Here is a 13,353-nt window from a genome sequence, read left to right on the forward strand (position 1 = left end):
TTTCAGAAGACGTCCCCAGTTGTTGAGCTTTTTGGGGAAACCGGGCTTCATTTTGCAGGTTAGAGCATGACGGGCTGCTGTCATGCCTCTGGGTTTGAAGGGCTGGAAGAGAGAAGAACAGAGCCATGGTCAGAGCCGGGATCTGTGGGAACCCTAGGAGATCTTCCTGCCAGGGCCATCCCACCCAGAAGGAAGCAGGAGACATTGGGATCAGCCAGAAGGTGCTTGCCACGAATCCCCCACGTGCCCCTGAAATCTCTGTGTGTTGTGCCCTCTCCAGCCCTCGTCCACACAAGGAGCAAAGCCCTCCACAGCCGGGGACTGCAGCTCTCGGCCCAGGCAGCGCAGCTTCCCCCGCCAGACAGAGCCGCTGACAACCCGCTGCCCTCACTCACCCCTGGCGATGAGCTGGAGCTCTCCCTGCTACATCCTCATCAACCGCACGGCCATGCCTGTGAACACAGAGCGTGTCACGGCCCCAGCGGCACGGCTCCCTGCCAGCGCCGCTGCCAGCCCTGTGGCCACACGGCCTCCTGCCCCGGCAGGGCTCAGCCCGGGCCCTTGCCGCCTGCTGCCGCCCCAGGGCACGGCTGCCAGAGGGCGGCAGCAGCCCCGAGGGCAGGCGGGGCTCCACGGCGCCGGGCCCGGATGCCGCTGCAGCCGGGGCAGCAGCCGGGGCCGGGGCCGAGCTGCGGCGGGCCGGGGAGGGAGCCCGGGCTCGTGGCTTACCGATGAACCCCATGGTCGCCTCCAGCAGGGACTCCTGTGGGTTCTGCAGGTGCTCGGCTGCTCGGCTCCTGTCGTCTGCCAGCTGGAGAGAGCGGCAGGAGGGAAGGGTTGGCGCGGGCTCAGCCCCTGGGCCGGGCTCTGGCCGCGCCCAGCCCCGGCCTCCCCTGCCCGCACGGCCCTGAGGCGCGGCCAGCAGCCGCTGGTGCCGGGCTCTGGAGGGGGCAGAGGGCCGGCTGCTGCCCGGGGAGCGGCGCTGCCGCCCCGCCCCGCAGCCCCGCTGGGCCGGGACTCCACGGGCACCCGGCTCGGGGCCGCAGGAGCCTGGAGAAGAGCCCGCGGGGCCCAGGGAAGGGAGCGGCGTGTGGGGCGCAGGCCGGAGCCCCTGGGTGCAGCGCTGGGCAGGGGCCACGGCTGCCAGCCCCGCGGCCACGGATCTTCTCCAGGCTGAGGCTGGCACTTCTCCAAGCCATCCTTACCTTACACTCATCGATATTCAACAGATCTTCCTTGGTCGGTAGCTCCTCCAGATCCCTCCACTCCAGGAACTTGGCCGCACAATGCAGGGTTTCCCGAGAGGCCTGAAGAGCAGCAGAGATGCAGAGATGGCACCACAGCCCAGGGCACAAGGACCCGCATCCCTGTGCCAAGGCCTGGAGGAGGACGCAGCCTGCGTGGCACCAGGGCAGGAGGTGGCTGAGCCCCCTCCCAGGGATGCCCAAAACCTCACATTTGCCACACGCCGGTTCTCATCACGGCAGTAGATTAAAAGGAGGTGCAGGCTCTTGTTGACAATTGTCTTCAGGGGTTCTTTTCCCTCATCCACTACCACCTCCATCACCTTACGGAAGAGGTCAATGGAGAGCAGTTGCATGAAGCTATTTTCCTAGAGGAAAGGAAAAAACCTAAGCACCGATTACACCAATTACTCCAGGCCCACCTAGGCAAAGGCCTGAAAATGCAGACAGCGCAAAGTTTCTGGGCAGCACCCAATGCCTGTGGCTTGAGTTGCAGAACCTTACATTGTTAAAGAGCGCCAGGAGTGCCTCAGCCAGCTTCGGGGCGGTGGTGCTGGATATCAGGATGCCTTCGTTCTTCAGCATATCAGTAAGCACACGGAGGGTCAGGGCAACCACCACTCCATCTTCATCGCCCAGCAGATCCACAAAGCTTTGAGACAGACAGCACATTTTTCTGGCCTGTGTGGAACACAAGGCTGCGCTGTGAAGCCGTCAGCAGCTGCACCAGCGACAGCGCCCTGGCACTGCAAGCCCAGCCTGCTGCCGCAGGGCCCAGAGACCAAAGGCCCGTCCCAAAGCACTCGGGCAGCTGAGGCAGGAGAGCTGGGAGCAGCTGCCTCAGCTCCTGAAGCCCAGCCAGCCCATGGGGCTGCTCTCCCCAGTGCAGCTTCAGCTGCTGCCCCTTTCTCACCATCAGGGGATCCTTGCTGAGCACCAGGAGGCCTCTGAGCGCCAGGCGACACATCTGCCTGCGCTCGATCTGCAGGTAACTCGACACGACTATCAGGGCCCAGCCACCACATTTAGTAAAGTCCAGGCACTCCAGGACCTGAAAGGCAGAGGGCAGTGGCACAGGGCCCGGCTGGCAGGAGCCCAGAAGTGCACAGGGCCAGCCCCAGGCAGCAGCACAGGGCGCTGGTTCCATCCCAGGTCAGGGATGCAGCTGCGAGAGGGCAGAGAGCTGGGAGGCAGCTCAGCGAGGCCGCGCTGGCCTTCAGGCTCACCTCCACAAGGAATGCCAGGAGAGGCAGATCGCAGCCTGGCTTCTCAGTGCTGAGGAGCCGGAGCAAGTGGGTTGCGACGCAGGAAGACAAAGGGATTGAGACATGGCACATCTCCCTGTCAGGGGCAAAAAGGAACAAAGAGCCTGAGGTGGGGGGGCACACTTTTCTCAGGACTGACTCATAGAGGTGCAGTCTTTCCCCAGCATCCCTGCAGGGGACGTGGGTACTTTGGGAGGCGGCCACTCCTGTGCACCCTCCTCTCCCAGCCTTTTCCAGTCTGCTCGGCCATCCCTAAAGTGACGAGGCCCTCTGGCCCACGACCACAGGGACTGTGTGGGGCAGCCCGGGCACAGGGCACAAATTCCAGGGACAGCAGGGAGAAGGGGGTCTCACCTGGCCAGCAGAGCCATAGCATAGTGCTGGGTGTCAGCACAGGGCAGTGTGTCCCAGCCATGCTTGGACTCCACAGCGATCACCTCCTTGTCACACTCCAGCCGGCAGAGCAGGGACTTCATGGCCTGCACTGTAAACCTGTGTGCAGAGCAAAGCCCGGGTCACACTGGGAGCACTGGGACTGGCCACAAGGACATGGGAAGGACAGGAGGGCGGAGACCTGTTGGGGTCGCTGGGAAGGCGGTGTTCCTCTCGGCATGCTCTCCAGAAGCGATCGACTTCCTGTGGTGGCATCTGCTGCGTGGTGATGACAACATGGAAAAGCAGAGCCACAAAGAGGCGGGAGGAATAAAGGATCAGTGCCTCGTGGCACTCAGGCACCTGGACAATCACCCACACCACCAGAGTTGCCTGCAAAAGAAGTTGCCGAGGAGAGCGCTCAGTGCTGAGGTGTCCATGTGGCAGGGCCCCAGGGGAGACGCAGGGGGAGCAGCAGGCCTGGTGCCCCCTGAGCCTGCCCTTGGCCCAGGTTTCAGCCCAGGGCCTGAGGCAGGGAGAGGATGGAGAGCTGCTGGAGAGGCGACCTGGGGGTGAGCAAATGCCCAGGAACTCACAGCCAGAGCAAAGACGTCCTCGTTGTCCCCATCAGAGGTGAACATGCGAGACAGAGGCCAGTCCTCCATCACACTGAGGAGTGTTGGCAGCACCTTCTCCACCGTGGAACTCGATGAGCCTATGGTTCTCCACATCATGGCAGCAGCTCTGTGGGATCAGAGCTCTTTGTCAGAGGGACATCTCAGCCACACTACCATGCCCTGTGCGGGTCTGGGGGCCAGGGGACAGAGCCCCGGTGCCCTGAAGGGCAGGGAGGGAGCATGGCAGCAGGCTCAGGAAACAGAGGGGCCCGAGGGTCCTGGACCTGTCTGCCTGTCTGGCAGAGCCCATTGCACAGGCCGGGCAGGGCCACGGCCCTAAAGGCCGGTGAGCCCTGAGCTCTCAAGGCAGGTGAGCCCATACCTGTCACATGTTGGGGCACAGCGCAGGAGGGTCAGCACCACGTCCGCTGGGTGTTCGTCAGCCAGCCTCACAATGTCAGTTTGCATCCCGGCATCCACAGTGACATGGGATGCTAGTCTCTGGTGAACATTCCTAACAATGGCTGGTACCTGGAGGAGGCATGGGGAAGACTTGGAGCACTGTCTAAGGGAGCAACTTCTCCAGCTTCCCTTCCCACAGTACTCTAATGGCTTCAGAGGCTGAGAGGACCCAGTGGCTGGAGGGGACACACAATCCTGGGAGGCCTCCAGCCCTGGCCCCAGGCTGCTTACCCGCTGCTGAGGAGAAACAGAACGCTCCTCGAAAAAATCCACGGTGGGAGCATGAGTCATGGTGGGAGTGGGGGTGCTGTCAGTATTTGGGAGGCCTTGAGTCATTCTGGTGGCAGTGTCTGTGATGGTCGTGCCCTCGGTCATTTCCATGACGACAGCCTTCGCCCGGAGATCATTCACTGCAGTGACAAAATTTTCTGAGCGTGCAGTCAAATTTGTGCTGACATCAGGCTCTTCCTGGCAGCTGGTCAGCCTGGAGTTAAGCTTGGCTGTACCTGCAGTTGCAGTGCTGCTGGTGTTCCTACGCCGAATGCGCAGGAATTTCGGGAACATCTGCAGGGGAACAAAGCCAGGGATGTTCCGTGGAGCGCTCCAAGCGCGGTGCTCGGCCGAGCAGTGACAGCAGGCCCAGCCCAGGTGGGGAGGGCTGCAGGTACCTTCAGTGTCCTGCGGAAGCGGCCACTGGCAGGCCTGTGCTCTTGTGTGCCGTCCGTGGCTGCATCTGGCAAAGAGCGAGAGCAGGCAGTGCTGAGGGGCTGTGGGAGAGGCCGGAGAACACAGCCCAGCCCTGTCCTCCCCAGGCTGGGACTGCCCCGGGATGCCCCAGGGGATGGAGATTGGGCACTGCCAGGTTCAGCCCCAGCCCCTCTTCCGTCCTGTCCTTGGGCATGTCCACAACAGGTGGGAGAGGACGGAGCCAAGCTGGCTGCAGCTATCAGCCCTGTGGCCCAGTTCTGCCACTCACCATCCTGCACTGGCTGGAACTGCTCTGGCTCTTCAGGCCGTTGTGCTCCACGGCCCTGCTTTCTTTCCCCCCTGAAGACTTTGAAGAGGCCAAGAAATCTGCCCGCCATGCCAGAGTGTGGTGTTGAGGGCGCCTTCTAGAGAGATGGCTCAGAAGAGCTCTGAGTCAACAAGTCCTCGATGGTACGTGCAAAAGAGAAGCCTCGGGTAGGCCACAGGTCACCAAGTCCTGTGGTCTGGCCTCGAGGTCACCTCTAGGAATACCGCCTCGGAAAAGCTCCGGATCAGACGGGAATGAGTGTGCCTTGGGGGGGCTCCTCACGACACCGCTCTATCCCGTCCTGTCCCGTCGCCTGCTCCGAGCACTGTGGCCTGGCTGAGTCACCGCCAGCACCTATGTCACCACGGGTCACAAAGGGTCCTTTGACACCCTGTCCCGTTCCATGCCATGGTGACCCCGCTGCTGCACCGTGTCACAAAGGGCCAATGCACACACTGCCACCTGCCCTGGGGCCACCCCCAGCCCAGCCAAGGTGGCCCAGGTTGGAAGGAATCCCTCACCCCAAGTGTCGAAGACAGCCCTGAGACAGCATCTTTCGGAGCGGCTCAAACCGTGGGCAAACGCTGCCCGGCTCTGCGGGCCCAGGGCAGCAGAAGGAGCCCCCAGGGCTGCCGACGCGGCCGCAGCGGGAAGGGCACGGGGCCTTGCACAGTAAAGCTGGCACGGCCTCCCTGGGACACGTCCCCATCCGCTGGCCGTCCTAAACCCGCGGGTGTGACGCAGACGAGGAACGTGTGGGCCAGGGCACGGATGCTGCTCTGAGCCCTGGGGCCAGGGGAGCGCTGAAACCGGCAGGTGTGACGGAGCCCCCGCCCAAGCAGAGCTGCTGCCCCCCGAGCCCTGGCAGTGCTGGTGTCATCTCCTGCCCCAGAGACCTGTGCCCCGGGGCGCTTCTCTGCCACAGGGCAGCCAAAGCCAATGTGCGCTGGGGGCCGTGCTCCTTCCTACAGGGCATGTGGGCAGGAGCACCTGGAGCAAGTGCTGGCAACTGTTGCACTCTGTCAGAAGCTGTTACTCCATGCTGAAATTGTTTTCTACTTGGAGCCATTTCCTGAAGCACAAAATCACCCTGGCAGCAAAGGCAGAGAAGGATCTGGCATTTAAGAATCTTCAATTCAGGAAAGCTTTTCTTCCCATTACTCAACTCAAGTAGTTCCAAAAAGTTGCAAACTTCCTAAATTAATAGCAATGGCCTGAGAACCTGATAGATTTGGAAGTTTCCTTCCCACCTCAAAGCAGCAACACATTTGCCTTAAGGTCATCCACTGAATGTCACTTTACAAAGCAGAAGACCACACAGAGGCAAAATAAAGGCCTTGCTTTGGTTTCAAACATTTTTCTAGGAAGGCATGTTAAGAGCCTAATTCTCTTAAGGAATAAAAGCTCTTCACGAATGAAAGTCCACTCAGTGTTACAAAAGCAGCCCAAACAAAGGAGTAGATTGCAAAAGGCCTAATCCTGCCCCTGCTACAGATATCTAAGTGGCCAAGAAAGCACAGCTCTCCCCTCCTCTTCTCTGCAGGAGAAGCAGGATGACTAAGAGAAAAAGTCCCAGCTATTCCTTCTGTCCTCCATAACCAAAGCTGTGCCATACCACAGGTGGTGCCTTCAAAGTGACTCCAGTTCCAGCCTAGACCTCTCCTCTTCCAGACGACTCCTTCCCCAACACGCCCAGCAACACTAACCCCAGCTCAACGCCCTGCCAAGACCCGCAGCTGTCCCCATCCCTCCGCAGAGCTTTCTCACCCCTTGGTTCCCTGCACGTGCCGTGGGATGGCACTCAGGAGGATGTGCTCCAAGGCCTTCCCCGGCAGCAAGCTCAGGCTGCCAGGCCTACGGTTCCTGGATCATCCTTCCCACCCACCCTTCCCGTGCTCGGCTGTTCCATTTGTGCTCAGCTCGGACTTGTCCGCTTAAGCAGGACTGCTGGTAAAGGATGGAGAGCAGCCTGGCAAGCTCCTTCTCCAGCTCCCTCTTTACTCTCAGGGGAGGTAGAGCATGCCACAGGAAAGCAAGCAGTGCCAAAAACTTGGGCCAGCATCAGGCACATTTAGGAATGAAACAAGGCCTTTGTTTGATGTAAGGAAGCACAGGCAATTGACAGAAGGAAAGAGTACTTAGCACAGATATCCAGAAGTACTTAGCACCAGTTAACATAAGAAAAACCTGGAAGCCTAACTTGGCAAGAGAGTGACTTGACAAAAAGCTTTAGCCATAGCCTTGGGGAAGACCTAAGGGCGGCTACAGAATCAGCCCTGTGCAGGGAAGGGGTGAGGAAGATGAGCTGCTTTGGTGCGTTGAGACTCCTCCTGGCCAGCAGGTGGACATTAGCTTCAAGTCTAGGATTCTGGCGCAATGTGTTTCTTTCTAAGCCCCTGCCTATGGAATCGCCTCAGCAGTCTAAAGACGGAAGGTATTTTTGATAGAATTCCTACAGAAAGCCACTGAAATCTGGACGTGGCAAAGAAGCCTTGTGGTGGGGAGCAGAGCCCTAACCTCCTGCCAATCAAAGAGCTTTTGGTGGACAATGCATTTGTCTGCTGATTTCTTTGAATTCTAGAGACCTCTCAGGACTGCTCTATCCTGAGAGAACGCCCTTGGCCTTGACCTGTAGGCACCCGCGCAAGCTTCAAATCAGCTTCCAGAACCTCTCTTGGCCGGCATCCTGACGGGAATGCAGGACTGCTGCGATGCACTGCTGGCACCCAGCAGGACAGGACCGGCTGTCTCGTGTCCACGTAGCAGCACCCCCTGACACAGCCGGGGTCATCCCGACAGCAGACAAGGCTCACGTGTGTGCGGAGAGGGGCAAGGAGCGCTGGGCTCCTCTCAGGGTGTCTCAGCTGGGCCTGCTCCACAACACGCCCCCATTTGAAGGCCTGCTAATGCCCAGCTGCCAGCAATGCCTGCCTTGTTCTCTCCAAGATGCACAGGGAGAGCCAGTGAGCATGGCGCCTTGGGAGGCAAACCTTCCAAGCCTTTTCTGAGGCCACGGACACCCCAAGATCAGCCAAGACTCTCCGTGCCGCCTGGCCCACACAGCCCAGCTCGGTGCGGACCCTCTGGGCTGCAGCAGCTTCCAGCAAACAAGAGGCAAATGCATATTGCCAAGAGTTGAAACACAGCAGACAGGTAAGATGTGAGAGGTGTGTGCGTGAAGGCCTTTGAATTCACAGCTCTCAACGACAGCTTTGGGGCTGGCATCTGGACAGTGATGCTCCTGCTCACACCTGTGTCCAAAGGGGGGGAACACACCCTGCTGCAGGTGTTGGCCTTGGTCTCCGCAGGTCCAGGTGGATTCCAAACCCGCTCTTCACAGCCTTCTCCCTTCCCTTGTCCATCTGCCAAGTGCAACAGGCCTCAAGGACTGAAAGGACCACAGAGAGCCAAAGGGGGACAGTTGCTCCGACAGCACCGGGAGCTCCTAGGAAAGCACTTTCCTTCCGCAGCAAGCCCCCTTCCCCCAGAGGCGTTTCCCCAAATGTGTACCTTTCCTGGGGAACACCAACACACTCTTAAGAAACCCTGGCAAGGCTGAATTCCTTCTGGTCCTTTCTGGACAGGCGCTCCAGCTCTAGCTGGGATTTCCCCCAGTGTGATTCCAGGTGGAGGTTCGCACATGCAGCCCCAGACCCGCTACAAACACAAGCTGCCCGCCGCCTCTTCACCTGCCTCGACGCCTGCCTGCGCTCACAGCAGCAAAACCAGGCTCTTCCCGGCCAGAGACCAGAGCCCTGTTCCCGCAGGACGCTCCTGCCAGCACCTTCCAGGACTCTCCACTGTGCACACAGCACTTTTCATGCCCGCTCTCCACAGCCTTTGGAACACAGAGCACAGCCTGGCTGGCGCTGCCATCAGCACGCCCCAAACACAGGCGGAGGAAGGAGAAGCAGGGGCTGCTTTGTGGCCATGCCCAGGAGAGACTGGAAGGCTGCCCTCCCTCTGCTCTCACTTGCTTGGCTTTCTGACAGGCTCTGAGGCAGGGGCTGCGATTCCTCAGCTCTGGGGACCAGAACCGCAGCCAGGATCCCGGCACTGCCTGATGGCGCTCGGGTCATTGGCTCGGTCACGCGTCCGAGTCTCGGCCACCATGCTGCTGCTGCTTCACTTGCCCTTAGGCACACCCAAAGCTCCCTGTTAAGGCCTGATGGTCTCTGCTTCTGCCCTCTCCCTGACCCTGTGCAAGCATGGAGCACTGCTGTGCTTTCAGGAAGCCATTCTTGAAAGCTTTCAGCATTCCAAGCTCCTTTGCCCTCTGTAGATGCTTGCCATGGAATCCCTCACAGCTGGGTTCAGAGCATACTCAGGTTGGCTCTTCCTAAATCCAGGAGCTTCAGGCTGCTCAGTTGGACCTTAAACTCCACAGTGTTGTGGAACTGGACCTTCAGCACAGGCACCTTTCCAGCCTGACGCGGCCTCGCTCCTCTGTGTCTCTGCACAAAAGACGGCGCGGAAGAGGACGGCAGAAGGGGCCTGTGTGTGCCAGGGCTCAGGTTTTTACGCCGGTTCAGCTCCACAGAGATGCAGGTGAAGTGAAGAAGCCAAAGTGTTTATTAATGAAAGTCGAAGGAAAGGGATGAGCTGGGTGGGAATAAGGGGGGATGGGCAGGGTTTGAGGGCTGGGATGGAAAGAGCTGTCAAAAGGGTTGGAGAGTGGAGGAAAAAAAAGGGCATGGGCAGGGTCTGAGGGCTGGAGGGAGGGAGCTAACTACAAACAGGGAAAGGTCTGAAGCCATGGGAATTGTGCTCAGCCTCAGCTGTGCGTGGAGCTCCAGCAGCACTGAGAGATGGTGTCCTCTTCAGTGTCTCCCGGTGTGTTCTTGGGACACTGGTTCACTGGTTTCAGAAGACGTCCCCAGTTGTTGAGCTTTTTGGGGAAACCGGGCTTCATTTTGCAGGTTAGAGCATGACGGGCTGCTGTCATGCCTCTGGGTTTGAAGGGCTGGAAGAGAGAAGAACAGAGCCATGGTCAGAGCCGGGATCTGTGGGAACCCTAGGAGATCTTCCTGCCAGGGCCATCCCACCCAGAAGGAAGCAGGAGACATTGGGATCAGCCAGAAGGTGCTTGCCACGAATCCCCCACGTGCCCCTGAAATCTCTGTGTGTTGTGCCCTCTCCAGCCCTCGTCCACACAAGGAGCAAAGCCCTCCACAGCCGGGGACTGCAGCTCTCGGCCCAGGCAGCGCAGCTTCCCCCGCCAGACAGAGCCGCTGACAACCCGCTGCCCTCACTCACCCCTGGCGATGAGCTGGAGCTCTCCCTGCTACATCCTCATCTACCGCACGGCCATGCCTGTGAACACAGAGCGTGTCACGGCCCCAGCGGCACGGCTCCCTGCCAGCGCCGCTGCCAGCCCTGTGGCCACACGGCCTCCTGCCCCGGCAGGGCTCAGCCCGGGCCCTTGCCGCCTGCTGCCGCCCCAGGGCACGGCTGCCAGAGGGCGGCAGCAGCCCCGAGGGCAGGCGGGGCTCCACGGCGCCGGGCCCGGATGCCGCTGCAGCCGGGGCAGCAGCCGGGGCCGGGGCCGAGCTGCGGCGGGCCGGGGAGGGAGCCCGGGCTCGTGGCTTACCGATGAACCCCATGGTCGCCTCCAGCAGGGACTCCTGTGGGTTCTGCAGGTGCTCGGCTGCTCGGCTCCTGTCGTCTGCCAGCTGGAGAGAGCGGCAGGAGGGAAGGGTTGGCGCGGGCTCAGCCCCTGGGCCGGGCTCTGGCCGCGCCCAGCCCCGGCCTCCCCTGCCCGCACGGCCCTGAGGTGCGGCCAGCAGCCGCTGGTGCCGGGCTCTGGAGGGGGCAGAGGGCCGGCTGCTGCCCGGGGAGCGGCGCTGCCGCCCCGCCCCGCAGCCCCGCTGGGCCGGGACTCCACGGGCACCCGGCTCGGGGCCGCAGGAGCCTGGAGAAGAGCCCGCGGGGCCCAGGGAAGGGAGCGGCGTGTGGGGCGCAGGCCGGAGCCCCTGGGTGCAGCGCTGGGCAGGGGCCACGGCTGCCAGCCCCGCGGCCACGGATCTTCTCCAGGCTGAGGCTGGCACTTCTCCAAGCCATCCTTACCTTACACTCATCGATATTCAACAGATCTTCCTTGGTCGGTAGCTCCTCCAGATCCCTCCACTCCAGGAACTTGGCCGCACAATGCAGGGTTTCCCGAGAGGCCTGAAGAGCAGCAGAGATGCAGAGATGGCACCACAGCCCAGGGCACAAGGACCCGCATCCCTGTGCCAAGGCCTGGAGGAGGACGCAGCCTGCGTGGCACCAGGGCAGGAGGTGGCTGAGCCCCCTCCCAGGGATGCCCAAAACCTCACATTTGCCACACGCCGGTTCTCATCACGGCAGTAGATTAAAAGGAGGTGCAGGCTCTTGTTGACAATTGTCTTCAGGGGTTCTTTTCCCTCATCCACTACCACCTCCATCACCTTACGGAAGAGGTCAATGGAGAGCAGTTGCATGAAGCTATTTTCCTAGAGGAAAGGAAAAAACCTAAGCACCGATTACACCAATTACTCCAGGCCCACCTAGGCAAAGGCCTGAAAATGCAGACAGCGCAAAGTTTCTGGGCAGCACCCAATGCCTGTGGCTTGAGTTGCAGAACCTTACATTGTTAAAGAGCGCCAGGAGTGCCTCAGCCAGCTTCGGGGCGGTGGTGCTGGATATCAGGATGCCTTCGTTCTTCAGCATATCAGTAAGCACACGGAGGGTCAGGGCAACCACCACTCCATCTTCATCGCCCAGCAGATCCACAAAGCTTTGAGACAGACAGCACATTTTTCTGGCCTGTGTGGAACACAAGGCTGCGCTGTGAAGCCGTCAGCAGCTGCACCAGCGACAGCGCCCTGGCACTGCAAGCCCAGCCTGCTGCCGCAGGGCCCAGAGACCAAAGGCCCGTCCCAAAGCACTCGGGCAGCTGAGGCAGGAGAGCTGGGAGCAGCTGCCTCAGCTCCTGAAGCCCAGCCAGCCCATGGGGCTGCTCTCCCCAGTGCAGCTTCAGCTGCTGCCCCTTTCTCACCATCAGGGGATCCTTGCTGAGCACCAGGAGGCCTCTGAGCGCCAGGCGACACATCTGCCTGCGCTCGATCTGCAGGTAACTCGACACGACTATCAGGGCCCAGCCACCACATTTAGTAAAGTCCAGGCACTCCAGGACCTGAAAGGCAGAGGGCAGTGGCACAGGGCCCGGCTGGCAGGAGCCCAGAAGTGCACAGGGCCAGCCCCAGGCAGCAGCACAGGGCGCTGGTTCCATCCCAGGCCAGGGATGCAGCTGCGAGAGGGCAGAGAGCTGGGAGGCAGCTCAGCGAGGCCGCGCTGGCCTTCAGGCTCACCTCCACAAGGAATGCCAGGAGAGGCAGATCGCAGCCTGGCTTCTCAGTGCTGAGGAGCCGGAGCAAGTGGGTTGCGACGCAGGAAGACAAAGGGATTGAGACATGGCACATCTCCCTGTCAGGGGCAAAAAGGAACAAAGAGCCTGAGGTGGGGGGGCACACTTTTCTCAGGACTGACTCATAGAGGTGCAGTCTTTCCCCAGCATCCCTGCAGGGGACGTGGGTACTTTGGGAGGCGGCCACTCCTGTGCACCCTCCTCTCCCAGCCTTTTCCAGTCTGCTCGGCCATCCCTAAAGTGACGAGGCCCTCTGGCCCACGACCACAGAGACTGTGTGGGGCAGCCCGGGCACAGGGCACAAATTCCAGGGACAGCAGGGAGAAGGGGGTCTCACCTGGCCAGCAGAGCCATAGCATAGTGCTGGGTGTCAGCACAGGGCAGTGTGTCCCAGCCATGCTTGGACTCCACAGCGATCACCTCCTTGTCACACTCCAGCCGGCAGAGCAGGGACTTCATGGCCTGCACTGTAAACCTGTGTGCAGAGCAAAGCCCGGGTCACACTGGGAGCACTGGGACTGGCCACAAGGACATGGGAAGGACAGGAGGGCGGAGACCTGTTGGGGTCGCTGGGAAGGCGGTGTTCCTCTCGGCATGCTCTCCAGAAGCGATCGACTTCCTGTGGTGGCATCTGCTGCGTGGTGATGACAACATGGAAAAGCAGAGCCACAAAGAGGCGGGAGGAATAAAGGATCAGTGCCTCGTGGCACTCAGGCACCTGGACAATCACCCACACCACCAGAGTTGCCTGCAAAAGAAGTTGCCGAGGAGAGCGCTCAGTGCTGAGGTGTCCATGTGGCAGGGCCCCAGGGGAGACGCAGGGGGAGCAGCAGGCCTGGTGCCCCCTGAGCCTGCCCTTGGCCCAGGTTTCAGCCCAGGGCCTGAGGCAGGGAGAGGATGGAGAGCTGCTGGAGAGGCGACCTGGGGGTGAGCAAATGCCCAGGAACTCACAGCCAGAGCAAAGACGTCCTCGTTGTCCCCATCAGAGGTG

Source organism: Chamaea fasciata, unplaced genomic scaffold (assembly GCF_029207755.1).
Source record: "Chamaea fasciata isolate MVZ Bird 193981 ecotype frontalis unplaced genomic scaffold, bChaFas1.0.hap1 SCAF_50, whole genome shotgun sequence".
NCBI classification, from domain to species: domain Eukaryota; kingdom Metazoa; phylum Chordata; class Aves; order Passeriformes; family Sylviidae; genus Chamaea; species Chamaea fasciata.